The sequence below is a fragment of the Pan paniscus genome, chromosome 12 (assembly GCF_029289425.2).
Source record: "Pan paniscus chromosome 12, NHGRI_mPanPan1-v2.0_pri, whole genome shotgun sequence".
Classification (NCBI taxonomy): domain Eukaryota; kingdom Metazoa; phylum Chordata; class Mammalia; order Primates; family Hominidae; genus Pan; species Pan paniscus.
Window position 1 is genome coordinate 125,767,866 of NC_073261.2, and position 26,560 is coordinate 125,794,425.

Genomic DNA, 26,560 nt, shown 5'->3' on the forward strand with positions numbered 1-26,560 from the left:
GAGTTTTACTGACTGTCAAATATCTTCCCACATGTCCTGTCATCATGAGCTTGTGTCTAACAAGACCCATGCTGCACAGGGCCACAGGTCCTCATCATGTGACAGTTTTATCACTAGGCACAGGTGCACTCCACAGGGGTGTGGATCCCTGTCCTCAGATAAACAACCTGCAGCAGGCTTTCCCAGCTCTATGTACTGAAGGGGTCTTAGAAATCAGAACTCACAGCCATCTGGATGGAGTTTTCTTTGTAGGAAGGTTTTAATTAACAAATTCAAATTTTGGGCTATACTGATTTTGTATTTTTTGTTCATCACCTTTGCAAATTATATTTTCATTGAATTTGATGATTTCATCTACATTGCTATTTATCACATTCCTTATAATTTTAATGTCTCTAGGATCTCTACTGGTGCCTCCTCTTACATAATGACGTATTTTTGGAAATTTGGGTTTGTTAATCGATTTGCCTAAGGGCTTATCAATTTTCTAATCATTTCGAAGCACAGATTTTTGCACATAATGGTCAGATCTGCCCCAATGGCTCATCGTGCTTCTCAGAAAGCAGTTTGTCCATTTCTTACTATTCGGATACGTAGATTTTTTCTACTTTTCCACCCTAACGTGAACATCTGAATATATTTCCTTATATAAATATATTAGTGATACTCTAAGATATATTTTAAAGCTGGAATTGCTATGTTATAGCAGATGCACACTGAAATTTTAATGGACACTGTAAAATGGCTCTTCAGCCTGGTTGTAAAAATATCTACTCCAACATCTTGTTTATAAGAGTTCATTTTCTCTACATCCATGATAACTTACTTGCCCATATCTGTTATTTTTTTAAAGCAAATAACTAAGAAATTACATCTTTGATGTCTGTACTCTTAATTAATAGTGATGCTGATTTTTTTCATAAACTTATTATCTATTTGGTTATTTTCTCCTGGGTGAATTATCCATTCTTTGTGTGTTTCCTTTTTTTCTCATTTGTCTCCATGTATTTGATGAGTAGATGGCCTTTATGTAATCCTGATACTAATGCTGTATTACACATTGCAAATAACTTCCCAAACTAAAATCTGGCTAGATATGCAATTTCTATAGTGTATTTTTAACTTGTATTTTCTATTTAGAGAACCACTGTGTTCACAAATAATGAATATTTCCACCATATTCCCATTGACTTGCTTCATTTCACTTGCTAACACCTGCAGTAAAATTTTGAAATTTATGAAAATTTATAAAAAAGACATTTTTAGTCTTGCCTTAAGTGGAAATGCAGGTAATTTTTCACTATTAAAGGATTGATATAAGGTTGCGGTAGATACTTTTTTAAAAAATCAAATTTAAGAAATCTTTTATTATTATTTTATAAATATTTGTATTGTAACTGATTGGTTGAATTGTATCAATTTTTTTTCTTCTGTTGAAATGGCTTTTATTTTTTACCCTTTCAATTTGTTAAAGTAATGAAGAAGGTAAATGATAGGTTGTTTAGCTCTTGAATAATCTTTGTATTCCTGAGATAAGTGTTAATTACTCAAGATGGATTTATGTTTCTTTGTAAACAGCTACGTATGACTTATTTATTTTATTTAAGCTTTTTGTATCTGTGTTCATAAATAATGTTGAACTATGATTACTGTTTTGTTTTGCCTTTAAAAAACAAAATTTTCACACTTTTTTATAAAAAAAAATTTCAATTCAGCAACGTCTTGTTTTGTTGCTGACTTATGTCCTCACATTGCTTGCAGACACTGACCCTTTTCTTAGGGTCAAATTCTCTTCTGGTTGAAATGGTCTTTTAGATTTTTTCAATTGTTTCAAATGAGAGATTGGGGCTCCTAATCTTTCTTTGAATAAAATTATTTTATTCTTATATTTTTATATAACTCCTTATTGTGGAAAATATCAAATACATACCTAGGGGAGATTATGGCATAATTAACTCTAATTTACCCATGACCTGCCTTGAGCATTGATCAGCTCAGAGCCCGTCTCATTTCCTCTGCTTCTCACCCTCTCCCCTTGCCCAAGATGACCTCATTCAATACCTTGGCCTAGGTCTAGCCTTCTTTCTATCGCTGTACCAATTCTTTTGTCCATTTTGTACTATCTGGATACTTATATTTTTTCTACCTTTTCACCTGATCAAATTATGTGCCAGTGAATATCCTTGTATGTTTCCTTATTCCATTGTGCTAGTAATTCCAATGTATATTTCTGCACATATTTCTAAATATTTCTACATGTATATTCAAAAGACACACCAACACCTTTAAACATAGTGACAATTTATTATCAAACTTGAAATTAATCCACAGTAATCTCTTAATATCATCAACTATTCAAGCACTCCTCACATTTCTATAATCATTCTAATGAATTTAAAATACATTTTAAGGCCAGGCGTGATGGCTCATGCCTGTAATCCCAGCACTTTGGGAGGTCGAGGTGGGCAGATCACAAGGTCAAGAAATCGAGACTATCCTGGCCAACATGGTGAAACCCCGTCTCTACTAAAAATACAAAATTAGCTGGGCGTGATGGTTCATGCCTGTAGTCCCAGCTACTTGGGAGGCTGAGGCAGGAGAATTGCTTGAACCTGGGAGGCGGAGGTTGCAGTGAGCTGAGATCACGCCACTGCACTCCAGCCTGGGCGAAAAAGCGAGACTCTGTCTCAAAAAAAAAAAATAAACAGTTTGTGCAGTTGAAACAATTCAAATACGTTACATGAATTATTATTAATTAAAATATCCCTGAAGACTCTACTGCTCTAGGTATTCCTCCTTCATTTCTTTTTTTTCCCCTTACAATTTTTTTTTTTTTTTTTTTGCTGTTGTTGAAGAAACTGGATTTTTTGTTATATGGATGTCCTATTAGCTAGTTTAGCGATCATAGTTCTCATTTTTTTAAGTACTTTTTTTTTCTGTTCCCAATACTTCCAGTAAATGGATAGATCAAGATGCTTAACCGTATTCATGGTTGATGTTTTTGGCGAGGGTATTTATCGTGATCTTGTGTACAACTGTCAAGAAGGGCAGATGTGGAGGCTGAAGCAGCTCCACCTTGGATAACAACCTGCCATGTTGACTTTTGATTAACTCCAGTTCCAGGAAGTCCTCTAAGATTTCCAGTTTATCTTGAGACAGCATAAGGACAGGACTTGGTCCCCATAGGAACTTGGCCCATTCCCACTGATGTGTCTTCCCATGCACATCAGCCAAGCACCTGACCTCGCCCCACCACCCCCACTGTCTCCATAGACCCTGGAGAAACCAAGCTAACCAGGGTTCCGCTGGCAACCTTACTCACGGGAGTCACCTCTATCACTGGCATGTGTACAAGACCAGAAGAACGGCTGAGCTTTACCTCTTGCCTCATTAAAATGGTAAAATCCCCACCCAGGAGGGGCGTAGGTGTTATTTATTATGCACGATGTATCAGCCTGATTTTTCACTGTGCCCATGCACCCCGAGCTCTGTCCCACGCCTGTAATGATGTTCGCATGCTTCATGCTTATCTCTGACATCCTTCCTAACACACCGAAAAGATCTGCCCTCGGGGAGCCAGCCCGAGACCTCTCTCTCCAGTGCTGTCCCCTCGTATTCAAGCACAGACTCCTGACATAGCCTCCTCTGGGGAACGTGCATGGCCCCGTGACCCCTCTGTTGCATGGGAGCGTAAGAACCCGTGGCTGGTAACACTCTTTTCCTTGTGTGTGAGTAAGTATCTACCATAAATCGTGCCCTTGGGTCCAGACAACCTTGATGTTGCTGTACTTCAGTTGTCCCACCCATGCCTTCTGAACCACCCCTTCACCATGGCTCAGAGGCCCTGGGCCTGGGGGTTATGGGTGGGGATCCACCATCTTGTCTGGCTGCAAACACGGCTTCTCTCCCTAATTTCCTACTAAATGTTTCTTTCTGAAAAACCAGGTTTTCTGGCCTCTGTCTCTGGCCTTTCAGCTTCCTTGGACTTTGAGGGCAGTTGCGCCTGGACCTCCCCACTGTGGAACAATAGAGTATCTAGTGTGTCTCATGTTTTAATGTAAGCAGCCTTGATAATCACCACATAGGTACATTAATGCATTGTGGGTAGCAAATTTGTAATATTTTAATGTTACCATCTTTTCTTATTTATTAGCTGAAATATTTCTATGAAGAGAAACTTCCCCTTGTTGACTCTTTCCTCGCCCTGAGGTACAGTTTTTATACGAAAGGCAGGATCAATGCTTTTCCCTTCTCTCCATTTTCAAAATTATGAGGTTTTTTCCTCTGTTATCTCCCAAAAGTGATCACGGATTCCTTTGATTTTAGGTGTTGTTGAGAATGATTAATAATTCATGGAATTTAAACCATAGATGTGTTTAGAGTCCCTCAAGGTTATTATCATTCTTGATGTTAAAACAGTCCCATTCTTTTCCAGGGGAAGCTGTTCATGTTCTATCCTGCGTGTTCTCGAGAAAGTTTTGATGACAGAAAACATCACACAGAAAGGGGAAGGCATCGCAAGTTTCCAGCTCCATGGATTTTTGCAAACTGAGCACATTTGTGGGCCAGGAGTGGGGCCCACAGCGAGAATATCCTTCCTGCTGCTCCTGCCATCCATCCACCAGCACAGCCAGATCCCGGCTGTGGAACACACAGGTTAGTTCTGCCTGTTTTGTTGTTTATGCAAATGGGACCATACAGCATTCAGTCTTAAGTCTGGCTTCCCTGCTCAACATCATGCGTGTGAAATTAACCTGCACTGATGTGTGGAGCATCTCACGGGCCATCCCTGTGGCTCTCCATCATCCCTTGTGAGAATGGATAACACTGTTGTTCATTTTACTCCTCATGGGACTTCCTAGTTTCCTCGTCTGCTGCTGTGACTATTCTCAGACACATCCCGTGGCTTTGAAGCAAGAGTTGTCTCCGAGGGGTTTTTTGTTTTGTTTTGTTTTGTTGTTTTCTCCTGCCGTAACATGATGCTGTGGCTCACTTTGTGCCTGTCTTCACCAGAGATAGAACCAGCCATTTTTCCAAGGAGCAGTGATCCTTTCCATGGAAAATGAGGGTTAGGGACCAAAGCATTTTCACTTTATTTTATTTTATTTATTTTTCTTTTATTATTATACCTTAAGTTTTAGGGTACATGTGCACATTGTGCAGGTTAGTTACATATGTTTACATGTGCCATGCTGGTGCACTGCACCCACTGACTCGTCATCTAGCATTAGGTATATCTCCCAAAGCTATCCCTCCCCCCTCCCCCAACCCCACAACAGTCCCCAGAGTGTGATGTTCCCCTTCCTGTGTCCATGTGATCTCATTGTTCAATTCCCAGCTATGAGTGAGAACACGCGATGTTTGGTTTTTTGTTCTTGCGATAGTTTACTGAGAATGATGATTTCCAGTTTCATCCATGTCCCTACAAAGGACATGAACTCATCATTTTTTATGGCTGCATAGTATTCCATGGTGCATATGTGCCACATTTTCTTAATCCAGTCTATCATTGTTGGACATTTGGGTTGGTTCCAAGACTTTGCTATTGTGAATAGTGCCGCAATAAACATACATGTGCATGTGTCTTTATAGCAGCATGATTTATAGTCATTTGGGTATATACCCAGTAATGGGATGGCTGGGTCAAATGGTATTTCTAGTTCTAGATCCCTGAGGAATCGCCACACTGACTTCCACAATGGTTGAACTAGTTTACAGTCCCACCAACAGTGTAAAAGTATTCCTATTTCTCCACATCCTCTCCAGCACCTGTTGTTTCCTGACTTTTTAATGATTGCCATTCTAACTGGTGTGAGATGGTATCTCATTGTGGTTTTGATTTGCATTTCTCTGATGGCCAGTGATGATGAGCATTTTTTCATGTGTTTTTTGGCTGCATAAATGTCTTCTTTTGAGAAGTGTCTGTTCATGTCCTTTGCCCACTTTTTGATGGGGTTGTTTGTTTTTTTCTTGTAAATTTGTTTGAGTTCATTGTAGATTCTGGATATTAGCCCTTTGTCAGATGAGTAGGATGCGAAAATTTTCTCCCATTTTGTAGGTTGCCTATTCACTCTGATGGTAGTTTCTTTTGCTGTACAGAAGCTCTTTAGTTTAATTAGATCCCATTTGTCAATTTTGGCTTTTGTTGCCATTGCTTTTGGTGTTTGAGACATGAAGTCCTTGCCCATGCCTATGTCCTGAATGGTATTGCCTATGTTTTCTTCTAGGGTTTTTATGGTTTTAGGTCTAATGTTTAAGTCTTTAATCCATCTTGAATTGATTTTTGTATAAGGTGTAAGGAAGGGATCCAGTTTCAGCTTCCTACATATGGCTAGCCAGTTTTCCCAGCACCACTTATTAAATAGGGAATCCTTTCCCCATTGCTTGTTTTTATCAGGTTTGTCAAAGATCAGATAGTTGTAGATATGCGGCGTTATTTGTGAGGGCTCTGTTCTGTTCCATTGATCTATATCTCTGTTTTGGTACCAGTACCATGCTGTTTTGGTTACTGTAGCCTTGTAGTATAGTTTGAAGTAGCCTTGTAGTATAGTTTGAAGTCAGCTAGTGTGATGCCCCCAGCTTTGTTCTTTTGGCTAAGGATTGACTTGGCAATGCGGGCTCTTTTTTGCTTCCATATGAACTTTAAAGTAGTTTTTTCCAATTCTGTGAAGAAAGGCATTGGTAGCTTGATGGGGATGGCATTGAATCTGTAAATTACCTTGGGCAGTATGGCCATTTTCACGATATTGATTCTTCTACCCATGAGCATGGAATGTTCTTCCATTTGTTTGTATCCTCTTTTATTTCCTTGAGCAGTGGTTTGTAGTTCTCCTTGAAGAGGTCCTTCACGTCCCTTGTAAGTTGGATTCCTAGGTATTTTATTCTCTTTGAAGCAATTGTGAATGGGAGTTCACTCATGATTTGGCTCTCTATTTGTCTGTTGTTGGTGTATAAGAATGCTGTGATTTTTGTACATTGATTTTGTATCCTGAGACTTTGCTGAAGTTACTTATCAGCTTAAGGAGATTTTGGGCTGAGACAATGGGGTTTTCTAGATATACAATCATGTCATCTGCACACAGGGACAATTTGACTTCCTCTTTTCCTAATTGAATACCCTTTATTTCCTTCTCCTGCCTAATTGCCCTGGCCAGAACTTCCAACACTATGTTGAATAGGAGTGGTGAGAGAGGGCATCCCTGTCTTGTGCCAGTTTTCAAAGGGAATGCTTCCAGTTTTTGCCCATTCAGTATGATATTGGCTGTGGGTTTGTCATAGATAGCTCTTATTATTTTGAAATATGTCCCATCAATACCTAATTTATTGAGAGTTTTTAGCATGAAGGGTTGTTGAATTTTGTCAAAGGCCTTTTCTGCATCTATTGAGATAATCATGTGGTTTTTGTCTTTGGCTCTGTTTATATGCTGGATTACATTTATTGATTTGCGTATATTGAACCAGCCTTGCATCCCAGGGATGAAGCCCACTTGATCATGGTGGATAAGCTTTTTGATGTGCTGCTGGATTCCGTTTGCCAGTATTTTATTGAGGATTTTTGCATCAATGTTCATCAAGGATATTGGTCTAAAATTCTCTTTTTTTGTTGTGTCTCTGCCAGGCTTTGGTATCAGGATGATGCTGGCCTCATAAAATGAGTTAGGGAGGATTCCCTCTTTTTCTATTGATTGGAATAGTTTCAGAAGGAATGGTACCAGTTCCTCCTTGTACCTCTGGTAGAATTCAGCTGTGAATCCATCTGGTCCTGGACTCTTTTTGGTTGGTAAGCTATTGATTATTGCCACAATTTCAGCTCCTGTTATTGGTCTATTCAGAGATTCAACTTCTTCCTGGTTTAGTCTTGGGAGAGTGTATGTGTCGAGGAATTTATCTATTTCTTCTAGATTTTCTAGTTTATTTGCGTAGAGGTGTTTGTAGTATTCTCTGATGGTAGTTTGTATTTCTGTGGGATTGGTGGTGATATCCCCTTTATCATTTTTTATTGCGTCTATTTGATTCTTCTCTCTTTTTTTCTTTATTAGTCTTGCTAGCGGTCTATCTATTTTGTTGATCCTTTCAGAAAACCAGCTCCTGGATTCATTAATTTTTTGAAGGGTTTTTTGTGTCTCTATTTCCTTCAGTTCTGCTCTGATTTTAGTTATTTCTTGCCTTCTGCTAGTTTTTGAATGTGTTTGCTCTTGCTTTTCTAGTTCTTTTAATTGTGATGTTAGGGTGTCAATTTTGGATCTTTCCTGCTTTCTCTTGTGGGCATTTAGTGCTATAAATTTCCCTCTACACACTGCTTTGAATGCATCCCAGAGATTCTGGTATGTTGTGTCTTTGTTCTCGTTGGTTTCAAAGAACATCTTTATTTCTGCCTTCATTTCGTTATGTACCCAGTAGTCATTCAGGAGCAGGTTGTTCAGTTTCCATGTAGTTGAGCGGTTTTGAGTGAGATTCTTAATCCTGAGTTCCAGTTTGATTGCACTGTGGTCTGAGAGATAGTTTGTTATAATTTGTGTTCTTTTACATTTGCTGAGGAGAGCTTTACTTCCAAGTATGTGGTCAATTTTGGAATAGGTGTGGTGTGGTGCTGAAAAAAATGTATATTCTGTTGATTTGGGGTGGAGAGTTCTGTAGATGTCTATTAGGTCCACTTGGTGCAGAGCTGAGTTCAATTCCTGGGTATCCTTGTTGACTTTCTGTCTTGTTGATCTGTCTAATGTTGACAGTGGGGTATTAAAGTCTCCCATTATTAATGTGTGGGAGTCTAAGTCTCTTTGTAGGTCACTCAGGACTTGTTTTATGAATCTGGGTGCTCCTGTATTGGGTGCATATATATTTAGGATAGTTAGCTCTTCTTGTTGAATTTGTCCCTTTACCATTATGTGATGGCCTTCTTTGTCTCTTTTGATCTTTGTTGGTTTAAAGTCTGTTTTATCAGAGACTAGGATTGCAACCCCTGCCTTTTTTTGTTTTCCATTTGCTTGGTAGATCTTCCTCCATCCTTTTATTTTGAGCCTATGTGTGTCTCTGCACATGAGATGGGTTTCCTGAATACAGCACACTGATGGGTCTTGACTCTTTATCCAATTTGCCAGTCTATGTCTTTTAATTGGAGCATTTAGTCCATTTACATTTAAACTTAATATTGCTATGTGTGAATTTGATCCTGTCATGATGATGTTAGCTGGTTATTTTGCTCGTTAGTTGATGCAGTTTCTTCCTAGTCTCGATGGTCTTTACATTTTGGCATGATTTTGCAGCGGCTGGTACCGGTTGTTCCTTTCCATGTTTAGCGCTTCCTTCAGGAGCTCTTTTAGCGCAGGCCTGGTGGTGACAAAATTTCTCAGCATTTGCTTGTCTGTAAAGTATTTTATTTCTCCTTCACTTATGAAGCTTAGTTTGGCTGGATATGAAATTCTGGGTTGAAAATTCTTTTCTTTAAGAATGTTGAATATTGGCCCCCACTCTCTTCTGGCTTGTAGGGTTTCTGCCAAGAGATCCGCTGTTAGTCTGATGGACTTCCCTTTGAGGGTAACCCGACCTTTCTCTCTGGCTGCCCTTAACATTTTTCCTTCATTTCAACTTTGGTGAATCTGACAATTATGTGTCTTGGAGTTGCTCTTCTCGAGGAGAATCTTTGTGGCGTTCTCTGTATTTCCTGAATCTGAACGTTGGCCTACCTTGCTAGATTGGGGAAGTTCTCCTGGATAATATCCTGCAGAGTGTTTTCCAACTTGGTTCCATTCTCCCCGTCACTTTTTCAGGTACACCAATCAGACGTAGATTTGGTCTTTTCACATAGTCCCATATTTCTTGGAGGCTTTGCTCATTTCTTTTTATTCTTTTTTCTCTAAACTTCCCTTCTCGCTTCATTTCATTCATTTCATCTTCCATTGCTGATACCCTTTCTTCCAGTTGATCGCATCAGCTCCTGAGGCTTCTGCATTCTTCATGTAGTTCTTGAGCCTTGGTTTTCAGCTCTATCAGCTCCTTTAAGCACTTCTCTGTATTGGTTATTCTAGTTATACATTCTTCTAAATTTTTTTTCAAAGTTTTCAACTTCTTTGCCTTTGGTTTGAATGTCCTCCCGTAGCTCAGAGTAATTTGATCGTCTGAAGCCTTCTTCTCTCAGCTCGTCAAAGTCATTCTCCGTCCAGCTTTGTTCCGTTGCTGGTGAGGAACTGCGTTCCTTTGGAGGAGGAGAGGCGCTCTGCTTTTTAGAGTTTCCAGTTTTTCTGTTCTGTTTTTTCCCCATCTTTGTGCTTTTATCTACTTTTGATCTTTGATGATGGTGATGTACAGATGGGTTTTTGGTGTGGATGTCCTTTCTGTTTGTTAGTTTTCCTTCTAACAGACAGGACCCTCAGCTGCAGGTCTATTGGAATACCCTGCCGTGTGAGATGTCAGTGTGCCCCTGCTGGGGGGTGCCTCCCAGTTAGGCTGCTCGGGGATCAGGGGTCAGGGACCCACTTGAGGAGGCAGTCTGCCCGTTCTCAGATCTCCAGCTGCGTGCTGGGAGAACCACTGCTCTCTTCAAAGCTGTCAGACAGGGACATTTAAGTCTGCAGAGGTTACTGCTGTCTTTTTGTTTGTCTGTGCCCTGCCCCCAGAGGTGGAGCCTACAGAGGCAGGCAGGCCTCCATGAGCTGTGGTGGGCTCCACCCAGTTCAAGCTTCCAGGCTGCTTTGTTTACCTAAGCAAGCCTGGGCAATGGCGGGCGCCCTTCCACCAGCCTTGCTGCCGCCTTGCAGTTTGATCTCAGACTGCTGTGCTAGCAATCAGCGAGACTCCGTGGGCGTAGGACTCTCTGAGCCAGGTGCGGGATATAATCTCATGGTGCGCCGTTTTTTAAGCCCATCGGAAAAGCGCAGTATTTGGGTGGGAGTGACCCGATTTTCTGGGTGCAGTCCGTCACCCCTTTCTTTGACTAGGAAAGGGAACTCCCTCACCCCTTGCGCTTCCTGAGTGAGGCAGTGCCTCGCCCTGCTTCGGCTCACGCATGGTACGCGCACCCACTGACCTGCGCCCGCTGTCTGGCACTCCCTAGTGAGATGAACCCGGTACCTCAGATGGAAATGCAGAAATCACTCGTCTTCTGCGTTGCTCACGCTGGGAGCTGTAGACCGGAGCTGTTCCTATTCGGCCATCTTGGCTCCTCCCCCCTATTTTATTTTATTTATTTATTTTTTAATTTTTGCCTAAAACTTAGAAACAATCCTATTCAACTAAATAACTTATAAAAATTAGTAAATAGCAAAATAAATTCCTTTAGTTTTCAAAAGTTTTCTCTTTAATTATCAGTGCTTTATGCAGTTGAATAACACAAATGTTAGCATGGGGGGGACAAGAAAAATAAACCCTGACCCTGAATACTTCAGAGTTGGATTTCAAACTTAGAGAAAAAGCATGGTATTAACAAACCCTGTCATCTGCAGCAAAGAATATGGTTGTGGTTTTAACAAAAGATTAGTTAAATCATTTATTCACAGTTTATGCCATAATAAACTGTTTTCGAATCAAATATTTAAATGTAAAATCTAAAACTATATAAGCACCAAAAAACATGAAGATGTTTTCTTACGGTTTCAGAATGAGAAATGTTTCCAAGTATTAATATAAGTAGAAAATTAAAATTTATAATTTGATCAATATTTTTAAAGTGTCATGGTTCCAAGGAAATGGACAAATCAAGAAATTCGTTGCTATCATAAAGCACATTTTTTAAATGATTAAATGGATTCTACAATTCAGTAATAAAAATACCAATAATCCGACTGAAAAAATGGCCAAAAGATGAGACAATAAACAGAGTACAAATGCTCTAAAGGATGCTTAATTTAATTAAAAATAAGAAAACTATTGAAATCATGAATTATGATTTTTGATTTCTGCCTCTAGGATTAGGAATCATTGGATCATTAAGAATGTGGAAAGACGTGTGCTCTCTTCCACATTGCTGGTAGAATTGCAAACCAGCTTAACATTTATAAAAAGCAATTGAAAATTAGACACTAAAGATAAAATGCTCCTACTCTTTTGACCTGATAATTTGATATCTTAAATTTTTTTAGATATATGTTATCACATATGTATAAAGTATACAGATTGATGTATTAAAAAAAATTAAATACCTTATAAGTAATTCAATAAGGCATTGCTTAAATAAACAAAGCCGTACCTACTCAATGGAAAATAACATTTCTTTTCAAAAGAATGATAAGCTCTATACTAGTAAGGCATAATCTTCAAGATATATGGTTAAGTGATAAAATAAAACCTGATTTTAGATTGTGTGCATCATATGTTTTTGTGTGTATAAGAATTAAAGTTGGAAAACATTAGCAGAATATAAATAATCTGTTATAAGCAACATATAATAGACAGTGCACAATGTAGGTCACAATGATACAGGAGGGGCAGGAAAGGGCTGGGTAGAGAAGGGCAGGCTCCCAGTGAGGGCTCCACCCTCGGGCCTGTGTCCACAGACCTAAGTGAGAGCAGGCACTTCTGTTTTCCCACCTGAATGTTGCATTTCCAAGACCACTCTGGCCTGCCACACCCCCCATCCTGTGCCCATATAAACCCGAGACCTTAGCAGGCAGACACACAAACTGCTGAATGTCAAGAGAAGTGGAGGAGAGCGGCAGAGAGCAGTGGAGAGAGGCAGAGAGCAACACCGTGGCCCGGCAGAGAAGTAGGGAAGAGGCATCTGAACACCAAGAGGAGTTCACTGACAACAGCCAAACTCCAGGAGAAGTTGATCTCCCCTGCTCCTCCACCTTCCAGCTCCCCGTCCATCTGCTGAGAGCCACCTTCACCACTCAACAGAACCCTGCACTCATCCTTCGATCCTGCTTGTGATTCGATTCTTCCAGGACGCTGGACAAGAGCTCGGGATACAGAAGGCTGTCCCGTTGGCTCTCTGCCCTTGTGATAAGGCAGAAGGTCCGCTGAGCTGGTTAACACTCAAGCCATCTGCAGGCAGCCAAGCTGAGAGAGCTCTGTGACACGGGGGTTGCACGCACTCACCTCTAGACACTACTGCAGGGCCAAGAGCCCAAAGTCCTTGCCCCAGCTTCTGCCCCTGCCCGTCTGCATGCTCCTGCTAGGGGTTTGAGCTGCAGGGTGGCCAAACAGGTGAGCCACACTCCTGTAGTATGTCCTGCGAGGGGAATTCAGAGAATTCTCCAGTTTCAACAATATGCTGTATCATACAGCGTGTAACATACAACAGGTGTAATGCAGAACATGTAGCATGCACTGTGCACTGTGTGCGCAGGACATCTTCCTGTCTATAAACGGGACTATATATATGCACACATATATGTATACATGTAGCATGCACTGTGCACTGTGTGTGTGCAGGGGCACCTTCCTGTCTATGAACAGGGGAATATATATATAAACACACATATATACATGTAGTATGCACTGTGCACTGTGTGTGTGCAGGGGCACCTCCCTGTCTATAAACAGGGGACTACACACACACATACACACACACACACATATATACATGGATGCTATTTGCTGTTATTTGTTGCACATGGATGGACTGTTTCTGGGATCATCCAGAAGACACAGAAAAAGCAATTAACTTCAGACAGGGAGTTCTGTTGCTGGGTGAACAAGTAGACAAGGTGGGATTTTACTTATTTATTTTTTATTTTAAATTTTGAACCAATTAAACACACTCAAATACATTCAAACATTAAAATAGTCGGATTTTGAGAATTACTTCATAGCTGGGCTCTGTAGGAACAGTCAAGGCCTCCCCCTCCCTCTAGGTCATAACTGGTCTGGGCTCAATGCCAACTCATCAGGTGAGAAGGAGCCAGAAACAGCTGGATGGGTGCAGGCAGCTGCAGGGGGCCTGGCTCACTCACCCAGGTTCACAGCCTCAGGGGCTGTGTGGGGCTGTCACCCCAGCAGCCGGGTTCCAGAGCCCCACTCTAGATGTACCCCACCCAACTCAAAGGCAAGCACACCTTCCTGGGGGTGCAGCTGGCACTGTCAGCCGTATGGAGCCTCAAGCTACTTCCAAGGGGAGCCCATGACCCTTGATTCCTTAAAAAAAAAAAAAAAAAGGAATGATTTTCCTTATTCCAGGCACGTCTTTCCTAATAGTGGAGCAGAGAGAGTGCCGCTGCGCTGAATCCCGGACGGAGTGGCGTCCATGTTCACGTTCCACGCAACGTAATATTGATTTACCAGACAGAAGTCCCCACTACAGCAGCCGGCCCCGGCAGAGCTTTCAAGGAAGGTTGTAGGGGCTGGTGTTTCCCACAGCTGCTGGGCTGCTCGCTTCCCGGGATGCCTGGGTAGTGGTAGGGATGCGTGGCTGTTCAAAGTCTTCCAGGCGGGAAGACAGCAGCCAGGATCCCGCAGCGCAGTGCAGGATGCGGCCTCAGGACTGCCTGGAGTCAGGCCCTGTGAGCGAGCAGGGAGGGTGCCCAAGGCCTGTTCCCAGGGGCCTGAGGGAGTGGAGGGCCCCCACTCCTGGGTGTCAAATCAAGTGTGGCCTAAAGCTGCCTCCTTACATATTTTAAGTTCGGCCTAGAGGTTTCTCTGTACGTGGTGAGCTATAACCTAAGCGGAGGTGTACACAGACTGTAGCCTATACTTGCGCCAATCACCGAGATTTGGCCACTCAGACGTAGCCAGTTGTTTGAACCCTGTTAAAATAAGGCAAATGCGGGCTGTAATCAAGCCAGCTGTCTCTGTCCCTCACGTCCGTTTCTGTCTGTTACTTTGCTTTCCCTGTCCATAAATCTTCCTCCCCGACGCGGCTGCGCTGGAGTCTCTGAGCCTCCTTCGGCTGGGAAGGCTGCCCGATCATTGCTCGGTTAAACTCTGTCCAACTTAATTTGCCTGAAGTTTTTCTTTTACCAAGGGCGTTCACTGTTGGGCCAGACTCCTCCAGACAGAGCCCTGGGGCCCGGCCGGGCAGGCTGTTCCAGGTTAGGAACGAGCTGGTGACTCTGGCCCATCATTCCCGCCCGTGCCAGCTCCCCCCAGGGTCCCCAGGGCAGGCTCTGTGGGCCATTCCTTGTAAAATTAAGTTCCAGGTCCACCCGCTGCAGCTCCTGACTCCACGTGTCTGGGCCATGGAGGTCCTGGTGCCCCTGTGGGTGCCTTTAGTGACAGTTGGTGAGCCCCTGCCCCCGCCCCCGTCTTCCCTGGTCCACACTGAGTGTGTCCCTTGTATGTGGAGTCTGCGTGTGTGCCGGGTGACCTGATACCCGGTCCTGTGTTCTCTAGGCCAGTTGGTGGCAAGCGTCAGGTGTGTTTTTTCCACACCGTTCTTCCTCCCGCTGTCAGTATCTCAATACATTAGGAGCCTCACTGTGCAGCTTGCCGTAGGAGCTGCAGAGCTATGAATCAGGCACTTGATCAAAGTAAAGTCAATTTTGTTTAATAGCATGTGGCCATCAGCACTGCAGACCATCTGGGGGGCTTCCAGGGAGAATCCCACGCCTGATGTTGTGTCTATTCCTTTTCGGCAGCTGTGGGAAAGAGCTGTTTGCTTGCTGTGTTTCCTTTTCTTCTAGCTGAGAAAACCAGAGCGCAGGATGTTCTTGAACGACATGGAATCAACCCAAGTAAAATGCCTCCTGCTGTGAAAAATCATAGAACGCCCACTTCAGATTTCCAGGCTCCGGGATAGCAAAGCGTCTGTGAATTCTACAAGACAGCCAGTTCCCACTGGGAGCTGATCCATTTTGTCTAAAGCACCAACTGTTTTGAGCAATAAGCCAAAAACAAGGTTTTCCAGATGGTTCGTCTCCCACAAAGGCAAAATAACCTATGGGGCATCATTTGACAACTCCCCACGTGGGCCCTGGGACAGGAACAGGTGGCCAGGCCGTTCCTTCCCTGTGGTTTGTTTCCTCCCTCTCTGGCCGCAGATCTCACTCAGTTCAGTACGTGCCAAAGGCCTGGCCTCAGCATCTGCCACACGCCTCGGAGCCCAGCCCCACTCAGCTTCCAAGTCGCCGGGCCTGCCTGGAGCACCGGGTCTCTGCACCGGCTCTTCCCTTGAGACAGCATCTTCTCCATGGCTCTGGAGGGCCACACGCCCACCTTACACTTCCTCACCTGCTCATTTGCAACTGGAAGCTTGACGCGTGCTTGACGCGTGTGATCAGCCAGAGATTTGATTCACCAGAACGTCTGCATTCTCTTACGGGCTTTGCAAATGCTAAATCATCGAGTGTTTCTGCTTTTAAAGTTTAAATCCTCTCGCTGGTAAGCGAATAATTATTCTTAAAAGGAGACTCTACTGGAAAGGTCACTAAGAGGGTTATTTCCATTAAAAATACATTTATGTTTCTTGAAATGTGTTAAGTGGCCTTTGTCAAGGTGTTTATAATAGAAGAGTATATAAAAATGAATTTCTCTAGAGATGCAGCATACTCTAAAGATTTATCATTAGATAATTAAAAATACATAAGTCATGCTAACATTTCCATATATAAATGGAGAACATTAACTCTCCTACTGTTTAGTTATAAAATACCAAATTTTGTAATTATCCTATCTTGAATTACACTATATTGCAAAAATGCCAGTTACTCACTTTTAAATTTGACAATGTATGTGATGAATTATAAATTTAATAGCCTACATCTTTTCTCTTGTATCAAATTCTCAAAACTTAATCTTAAACTTTTGTTACTGCAGTTAAAAGGTTGCTGCTAAGATGGAAAAATACCGATTTAGAAAAAAATAATGTATATAATGGAAACATCTGTTAATTTAAACATATACATTATGCAAATGAGCATACTATTTTGTACTTTGAGGTCAGAGAGGATAAAATATACAATGTGTGCTGTAATAGATTTGGAACACTTTATAATATCAAAGAATTTAAAAACTGTAAGATTGTCTAGCTCTTCCATTCATGGGACAAAAAATTAAAAATAAGAAAAATTAAGCAATCAGTTAAAGACAACAACAGCTGGGATCCTCCCTGTGACTCCCAGGCGAGGGCCATTTCTACAGCTTCTCCAGTGTGTGGACTGGGTCAGGCCGTAAACTGGAAGCCTTGACTAGCAGTGAAACAGCCCGACAAATGTTACCTATTTTCTACACTTTTTTTTCAAATATGGTGAAAGTTGTCAGAATGGAAGTGGAGTCGCTTGTGTTAAAAGCTGGATGAGCTGAGCTGGGGAAGGCCTTGGAAGGAGGGCTCTGCTGCACGAATGCCTGACAGCAAGAACTATCACCAAAGACTCTGCAAACACCACATCCACGCACAAAAGCCCCGAGGACCTCGCAAGGGCTCTGCTGCACGAATGCCTTGACAACAAGAGCTAAAGACCCTACAGACACGACATCCACGCACAAAAGCCCCGGAGACCTCAGTCAGAAAGCACCTCTGTGAGGACATCTGCCCAGCACCTGTCTGTCCAACCTCACACCGGCACCACCCTTGCTATGGGCCCTTGTAGGCAAGGATAATTGTCTCCAAACAACTTATGTTTTCTTTAAAAACTCTTTGTCTTCCTTGATCTCCCTGAATGTATTCACTGACTCCCATTGCAATGCTCAATTCCCAAACAAATATTCTTTTCTTCAGAGGGTCTTTCTGTCTCTTATTTAGGTTGGCAATAATAAACTCAAATTACAAAACTCAGAAGAAAGTTCAAACCTGTTTTCAGGGACGAATGGTCTCTCGACACTGTGTCTTCTTAGAGTAGCACCTGGTTCCACTTGTGTGCTTGTTCCACCTGTGTGCTTGTTCCACCTGTGTGCTGGTTCCGCCTGTGTGCTGATTCCACCTGTGTGCTGGTGTTGGCTCTCGACGCTGTGTCTTCTTGGAGCAGCGCCTGGTTCCGCCTGTGTGCTGGTTCCGCCTGTGTGCTGGTTCCGCCTGTGTGCTGGTGTTGGCTCTCGACACTGTGTCTTCTTGGAGCAGCGCCTGGTTCCGCCTGTGTGCTGGTTCCACCTGTGTGCTGGTTCCGCCTGTGTGCTGGTGTCCTCCTGTTTTCAGGGATGAATGGTCTCTCGATGCTGTGTCTTCTTGGAGTAGCGCCTGGTTCCGCCTGTGTGCTGGTTCCACCTGTGTGCTGGTGTTGGCTCTCGACACTGTGTCTTTGTGGAGCAGCGCCTGGTTCCGCCTGTGTGCTGGTTCTGCCTGTGTGCTGGTTCCGCCTGTGTGCCGATTCCACCTGTGTGCTAGTGTTGGTCTCTTGACACTGTGTCTTCTTGGAGCAGTGCCTGGTTCCACCTGTGTGCTGGCTCTGCCTGTGTGCTGGTTCCGCCTGTGTGGTGGTGCCCTCTTTTCTGCCGTTATTTTTATTTCCTAAAATGTTTTCCATCCTCTTTTCTTCTGTGTTCAGCCTGTGAGTGCAAAAGTAATTGTGCTGTTTGCGTTGTTGGAATTTGCCATTTGATATTGGAAAACATTTTAAAATACATGTGGTTATGTTATACATCATTTTAATGAGCATTTCTCACTTTATGTTTTTTTGCTAATGACTTATTACTTGCTGTTATTTTACGTTTATTTTAGACTATGGAAATGATGTTAGGAAAAAAGCAAATTCAAGCAATTTTCTTATTCAGGTTCAAAATGGGTCATAAAGTAGCTGAGACGACTTGAAACATCAACAATGCATTTGGCCTCGGAGCTGCTAACGAACGTACAGTGCAGTGGTGGTTCAAGAGGTTTTGCAAAATGATGAGGGCCTTGAAGATGAAGAGCGTAGTGACAGGCCATCGGAAGTTGACAATGACCAATTGAGAGCAATTATCAAGCTGATCCTCTTACAACCACACAAGAAGCTGCCGAAGAACTCAACGTCAGCCATTCTATGGTCGTTTGGCATTTGAAGCAAACTGGAAAGGTGGAAAGCTTAATAAGTGGGTGCCTCGCAAGCTGAGTGAAAATTTTTTTAAAAATTGTCATTTTGAAGTGTCTTCTCATTCTACACAACAACGAACCGTTTCTCAATCAGACTGTGACGTGCGACAAAAAGTGGATTTTATACAACAACCCGTGATGACCAGCTCAGTGGCTGGACTGAGAAGAAGCTCCAAAGCACTTCCCAAAGCCAAACTTGCACCAAAAAAGGTCCTGGTCACTGGTGGTCTGTGCCCATCTGATCCACTACCATTCTGAATCCAAGTGCAGCCATTACACCTGAGAAGCATGCTCAAAAAACCAATGAGATGCACGAGAAACTGCAATGCCTGCAGCTGGCATTGGTCAATAAAAAGGACCCAACTCTTCTCCACCACAATGCCTGACCACACGTCTCACAACCAACACTTCAAAAGTTGAATGAATTGGGCTACAAATTTTGCCTCATCTGCCATATTCACCTGACCTCTTGCCAGCCGACTACCGCTTCTTCTAGCATCTTGACAACTTTTCACAGGGAAAACACTTACACACCCAACAGGATGCAGAAAATGTTTTCCAAGAGCTCGTCAAATCCTGAAGCATGGATTTTTATGCTATGGGAATAAACAAACTTATTTCTCATTGGCAAAAAATGTGCTTATTGTAATGGTTCCTATTTTGATTCATGAAGATGTGTTTGAACCTAGTTATTATGATTTAAAATTCATGGTCCAAAACCACAATTACTTTTGCACCAACCTAATATTTTCTGCTTTATGTGCCATCCGGTTGACTATTTCAATCACTTCCAATACCCACGTGTTTGGTGCTTAGCTGCAATTATTTTATTTTCCAGTTACACAACTTTCATTTGTTGCATTTCTTGAAAAAGATAATTTGTGTCTGATTGGCTCCTCCACCTCATGACTGGTATTCTTGGAGGACACCTTCATTGTAATCTGCGTCTCTTCACCACAGAGGCTGGTGCTCCCTGATCAGCTTCTCTTGTCCTTTTCTTACAGGGTCTTTGGGGTGTCGTTTTTTGGTCCAGAAACCTCTGTGGCTGGTGGCACCTTTGCCTGAGTTTTGCTCAAGCCCACTGTGCTGGTTCTCCCCACTTGGCCTAGCATGCTGTGTTCCACTCACACAACCAGCCTGGGTCCGTGCCTGTTAAGGGCAAGTCAAGCATGGAGCAGCAAGGGGTGCATGAGGGAGTGTGGAGTCCAGCCAGTGTGCAGTCAGCACGCCGGTTGCTGCAGCGGGGCGGGCAGCTGCAGGTACCAGCATGGGTGCCAGCTCTCTGCAAGGCTGCGGCTTGACTAGGCACACCACAAGCAGCTTCCATGGCTGGCACTGGGGAATGCAGTGGCACTTGGAGGCCTGAAGACACCAAGAACTGCAGGGCCTCAAAGAGGGAGTCACAGCCTTGGCTTGGGGAGCTCCGAGGTCTGGGATCCCCAGAGGGCCACAGTGCTTCTCTCACTCTCTTTGCCTGCAATGTGGTGAGCAAGGGGCGTATTTCAGCCCCATTTTTATGACAGCTTTTTTAGCCATGCCACTCGGTAGGTCCCAAATTCTTGTCCTGTGACCAGGAAGAATGAAGTATGCAGACAAGTGGAGGGTGAGCAGGATGAAGGGGAGCTTTATTGAGTGATAGAACAGCTCAGAGAAGGGGATAGCTCCTTTTCACAGCCAGAGTGCCCCGATGAGTGTCCAGCTCCTAGCAGATGGTAGCTCCTCTCTGCGGCAGGTCATCCCACCATCTCCCCAGCACCTAGCAGAGAGGAGGCCCTGGAGTGGGTAGCTCCTCTCTGCAGCAGGTCATCCAGATGTCTGCTCACCTCTGGCTGAGCCCAGAGCTTTTATGGGCCTCAGAGGGGAGGAAGTGAATGCCAAATGATCCGTGGGCAGCCATGGGCAGGCCCAGAAAAGACACCACAAGTTTTCACTTTGGTTTGCAAGACCCCAACCTTCAGGCCCTTCCTGGTCTGAAGGTGAGGCCTCACCAGGGACCTCTCCCCTCTGCTCAGGAACCTGTCTGCCTCCTGCCATGCTTCATGACGCCCAGACTGTAGGTGCCAAGGATGCATGCAGGCCAGCCCTGAGCTGCCCTCAGCCTCCCCTTGGCTTCCCTCCTATGCTCCTTGGTGCCCAAAGTCTGGAGGTGGGCTGAGGCAGCAGGGGGCTGGTGTATCAGCACTGCCTGGAGCATGTGCACACCCAGCCAGGCTGAGACAGTGCCTGGGCTTGGCCCTAACTTTGCTCCAAGATTGGAGTGAGTGCCAACAGCAGGGAGAAGCCAGGCAGCAGGAGCAGGAACTTCTGAGCCTGTGAGGTCAGAGGAGGCATTTTTGGGCCCCCAAGAATGCAGAGATGCCTGGGTCCACAGCCGTGGTTTGGGTGGCTGCAGCTGCACACATGGGGGTGTGGATCCTGCCTGCTCTGTGGAGCAGGAGGCCTGGGTCTGCAGCCATGACATGGGTGTCCTGCCTGCTCCCACCCCATCAACTCAGAGGGGTCAGGGATCCCACCTGTCCTGGCTCCCACTGGCTCTGTGGAATGTGCAGCCTCTGCCATGCTTCCCCTCTGCAGCGGCTTCTGGCTGCTCTAGATGGGCCTCCCCTGCCATTACTTCTCTTCTCTACTCTCCTTTTATTTTTAGTTTGCTTTGTCGTCTCACTGGTTTGCTTGGTAATCTTTAACTGAATGCTATGCTATGAATTGAATGGTGACCACCAATTTATAAGTTGACACCTGACCCTCAGTAATTGAGAATGTGACCTTATTTGAAGATGGAGCCTTTGAAAACATAATCAAGTGAAAATGAGGTCATTCGGGTGGGCTGATCCAGGATGATGGGGGGGTCTTGTGACTTCTTATGTCCAGGGGAAAGGAGGACACAGAGCCACACATAGGGGATGACCACGTGAGGACACAGCAAGAAGGCTGCCGTCCACCCATGAATGGAAGAAGCCCCAGGAGAATGCAATTCTGCCCCTACCTTCATCTCGAACATCTGTCCTCCCAATCACAAGAGAACACAGTTACGCTGCTTAAGGCACCCAGCATGTGATATTTTGTTATGCAGCAACCCTAGCAAACAAATGCAGCCAGTTACAACGTGTGATGCTGTAGAGAGTCCAGGCCAGAGCACGCTGACCACCTTAGCTAAGCATTCCCTTTCTGGCTGTAGCCAGATACGATGTGTGAGTCTGCAGAGCACGCTGGCCCCCTTGACTAAGCATGCGCTTTCTGGCCTAGGCCAGATACGATGTGTGAGGCCGCGGAGAGTCCAGGCTGGAGCACACTGACCGCCTTGGCTAAGCATTCATTTCCGTGTCCTGGCTGCAGTCGGAGAGGAGGCAGGTCCCACAGATCTGCTCTTGTTTCTGCTGGTCTGAAGTGGGGTTTCAGTTTCTGTGTGGAGCAATTCATTAGGGGTTTGATCTCAAAGCCCAGGCATTGGCCTGTACCTGTTCCTTCACAGAGCCGAACTCCTGCTTATGGTCCCCAGCCTACAGGCAGCCAAATGGGCTAGCCCCAGCCAAGGGGCTGTTTGGCGACCTCTGAACCACAGCTCTCCATGGTCTCTTGTTTTCCAGGCCTGAGCCACTTACAAACTGCAGACCTTTCATTCAGGGAGAAAGCTGCACATGCTTCGAGACCCACCTGAGAAAGCTCCATCCTTTCAGAATCTAGGCCCCTCTGGTCCTGCCATGTTGGTGATATGCTTTGGCTCTGTGTCCCCACCCAAATCTCATCTCAATTTATAATCCCCACGTGTCGAGGGAGGGACCTGGTGGGAGATGATTGGACCATGGGAGTGTTTTCTCCTATGCTGTTCTCATGATAGTGCGTGAGTTCTTATAAGAGCTGATGGCTGTAGTGTGGCACTTCCCCGCTCTTTCTCACTCTCTCTCCTGCCACCTTGTGAGGAAGGTCCTGCTTCCCTTTCACTTCTGCTATGATTGTAAGTTTCCTGAGGCCTCCGTAGCCATGTGGACCTCTAAGTCAATTAAACCTCTTGTTTATAAATTACCCAGGCTTAGGTAGTATCTCTATAGCAGTGGGAGTAACCTTGAGTGCTGAATTTTTTCTGGACAACTGTGTTTGTCTGCTCAGAACTCAGCATATGGTTTGGCTGTCACCCATGTCTTTAAGGTCAGCTCTCTGGACTCTGCAGCCCTAGATAACACCACACTAGCAAATGCCCAGAAAGGGAGAACCCCACAAAAAGCCAGGCCTGCCTCAACCTGCTTCTCTTCTGTCCAGAATGCAGCCCCCTGGTGAGTCTGAGATAGCGCCTGGAAGACATCTCTTCTTTTGTCCAGTGGTTCTCATTCCTGGTGGGAAGATTAGTCAGCAGGATGGCTGTGCCAAAATTGGAAGTGAAATTTTAAGAATACAGTTTTTAGGAAAATAGTTTGAATATTCCTCAAGGAAAATGGCAATAGCAAGAAAGAGAATTGATAATAGTTTCTGGAAAAAATACTGTGCTGAAATAAGAAATGATGAATCAGGAAGTTAGCAGAAGAGCTGGCCATTCATTCGATCACCTTTGATTCACGTGCTCCCGCTCCTGATTCCTTCTCTGTTGAGATACTGCTCTTTCCCTGAGTCGTGATGTAGTCACCGGTTTAAACTTTATGAGTTTTAAATTTTATGCTTTTGGGAGTCTTATTTAGGAAATCTACATTAGCCTTATACCATAAAGATGTTTGGGTACATATTCTATGCACTTAATAATTTTCCTCTAATATTTACATTTTTAAGCTTTAAAAGGTTACTTTTATGTGTGGTTTAAGTGAAGGATGGTGATTTATTATTCATCATACAATGAACCAGGTTTCTAACCATGCTAGTGAGTATGAGAAGGTATTTCATTGTAGTTTTAATTTGCATTTCCCCGAAGATGAATGACATTGAGCATTTTTGCATTTGCTTATCAGCCATCCGTATATCTTCTTTGGTAAAGTGCATGTTCATATGTTTTGACAGTTTTTTTGTATTATACTTAAAGTTCTAGGGTACATGTGCACAACGTGCAGGTTAGTTACATATGTATACATGTGCCATGTTGGTGTGCTACACCCATTAACTCATCATTTAACATTAGGTATATCTCCTAATGCTATCCCTCCCCCCTCCCCCCACCCCACAACAGGCCCCGGTGTGTGATGTTCCCTTTCATGTTTCCATGTGTTCCCATTGTTCAGTTCCCACCTATGAGTGGGAACATGCAGTGTTTGGTATTTTGTCCTTGCGATAGTTTGCTGAGAGTGATGGTTTCCAGCTTCATCCATGTCCCTACAAAGGACATGAACTCACCATTTTTTATGGCTGCATTGTGGAAGTCAGTGTGGCAATTCCTCAGGGATCTAGAACTAGAAATACCATTTGACCCAGCCATCCCATTACTGGGTATATACCCAAAGGATTATAAATCATGCTGCTATAAAGACACATGCACACATATGTTTATTGCGGCACTATTCACAATAGCAAAGACTTGGAACCAACCCAAATGTCCAACAATGATAGACTGGATTAAGAAAATGTGGCACATTTACACCATGTTTTGACAAATTTTTAATCTCACCTTTGAGAAAATCAATTGACAGTAAATGTTGGGATTTATTCCTGGACTCTCGTCTGTTCCCTGGTCTCTACATGTATCTTCACGCTGGTGCCACATGTCCTGATAGCTGCCATTTCCTAGTATGCTTCAAAATCAGGAAGTTAAAGTCTTTTATCTATTTTTTTTTCAAAATTGATTTGCTTATTCTTGGCATTTTTCATTTTCATAAAAATATTAGGATAAGGTTGTCAATTTCTTTAAAAAGCTGTATGGAATTTTGATGGAGAGTGCATTAAATCCATATCAATTTGGAGAGAATTGTCTTCTTGATTAGCTTTCTATTGTTGATGTAAGAAATTACCACAAATTTAATGGCTAAAAATAGCACAGATTTATTACCTCACAGCTCTGGAAGTCATAAGTCCAAAGTTGGTTTCACCAGGCTAAGATGAAGGTGCTGGCAGGGTTGTATTCCTTCCACAGGCCCCAGAAGTCTTTTTCCTGGCATTTTCCATGTTCTAGAGGCACCTGACTTCTTCAGCCAGTGGCCCTTCCCTCTGCCTTCCTTCCTGTAGCTCTCCCACCCCCCACTTTTTCCTATAGGGATCCACATGATGACACTAGACTGGCCCAGGCAATCCAGGAGAATCTCATCACTCAAAATCCTTCAGCACACCTGCAATGCCAATTTTTGCCAAGTAACATATTCAAAGGTGTCTGGGATTTGAACATGTTATCTTGTGGGGTGGGGCATTATTTTGCACATTAAATCAATGTTAAGTCTCACAATCCATGAACAGAAAATGTCTCTCCATATCTTTAAAGCCACTTTAATTCCTATTAGTAACATTTTCTAATTTACAATGCACATGACTTGCACTACTTTTGTTAAATTTATTCCTACGTATTTTATAATTTTGGATGATATGAATAAAATTGCATTCTTAATTGCCTTTTCAGGTTGTTCATTGCTTACATATGGAAATACAATTGATTTCATATTAATTTGTATTCTGTAAACTTGCTGTGCTTTCAAAAATTAGTTTTAATAGTTGTTTGTGGATTCCTCAGGATTTTTTACGTGCAGACTCTGACATCTCCAAATGCAAATAGTGTATTTCTTTCTTCCAATGTGGGCGCCTTTTTGCCCTGTTCGCACAGGGTGTACCAGGTTGGAAAGGAGATGAGAGGAGATGTCCTTGCCTTTTTGCTGAACTCAGAGGGACGTGGTCTGTCCCCTTCCATTTAGCCTGGTGTCGGCTTGGGGATTGTGTTTACATTTTCTTTATCAGTTTTTAGTTTATTAGATTCCTAGTTTGTGGAGTGCTTTTGTCATGAAAGTGTATTGAATTTTGTTCAGTGCTTTTTCTCCATCTATTGAAATGATTATGTGGTTTTTGTACAAATAGGATGCTTTACATTGATTTTTGAACGTTAAACCAACCTCTTTTCTCTGGGACAAATCCCTCCTGATCATAGTGTTTAGCCTTGTTGTAATGTGATGTGGCTTTAGTTTGCTAATATTTTGTCAAGAGCTTTTCCATTTATGTATGAGAGATATTGGTCTGCAGTTTTCTTTCTTGCTATGCCTTTGGCTTTTCTATCAGGGTGATAGACAGGTGTCCATCAGGGTGATAGACAGGTAAACAGCACAGTACACTTTCAGTCTCTTGCTAAAATTCTCAGTTGCAAGCAACAATGAGGATTTCCAAGCCTTTGATTTGATTTTAAAGCCCTGTATTACTTTTTACAAAATGCAATGAGTTCATTCAGCAGTTCTGTGTCCATCTATCTTTTGTGAAAGGTGGGCTCAACACACACACTCTCTTGTCTCATTGAATCATAGAATGAGTTGTTAATCATTCTTTTCTCCTCTATTTAATGGCAGAGTTTGTGAGATATTGATATTACATGTTTAAATATTTGATAAAAAATTACTATCTGGGTGAGACCATCTGGGCCTGAATTTTTCTTTGTCTGAAGATTTTTAATTCTTCATTCAACTTCTTTACTTGCTATACATTTATTCAGATTTTCTATTATATCTGGAGTCATTTTGCTAATTTGTTCCTTTCTAGAAATTTGACAACTATATCAATGTCATAGAATTTATTCCCAAAATGTTG

The 26,560-nt window shown here is 43.2% G+C and overlaps 1 protein-coding gene across 1 annotated transcript in view; it reads left to right on the forward strand.

The window, feature by feature from the left end:
- Positions 1-26,560, forward strand: part of LOC134728629 (LWamide neuropeptides-like) — a 136,194-nt gene that overhangs the window by 57,209 nt on the left and 52,425 nt on the right. The window contains exon 2 of the mRNA XM_063594677.1: positions 4,436-4,656. The gene's annotated coding sequence lies outside the window, so the exon portion shown is untranslated. The remainder of the gene's footprint in view (positions 1-4,435; positions 4,657-26,560) is intronic.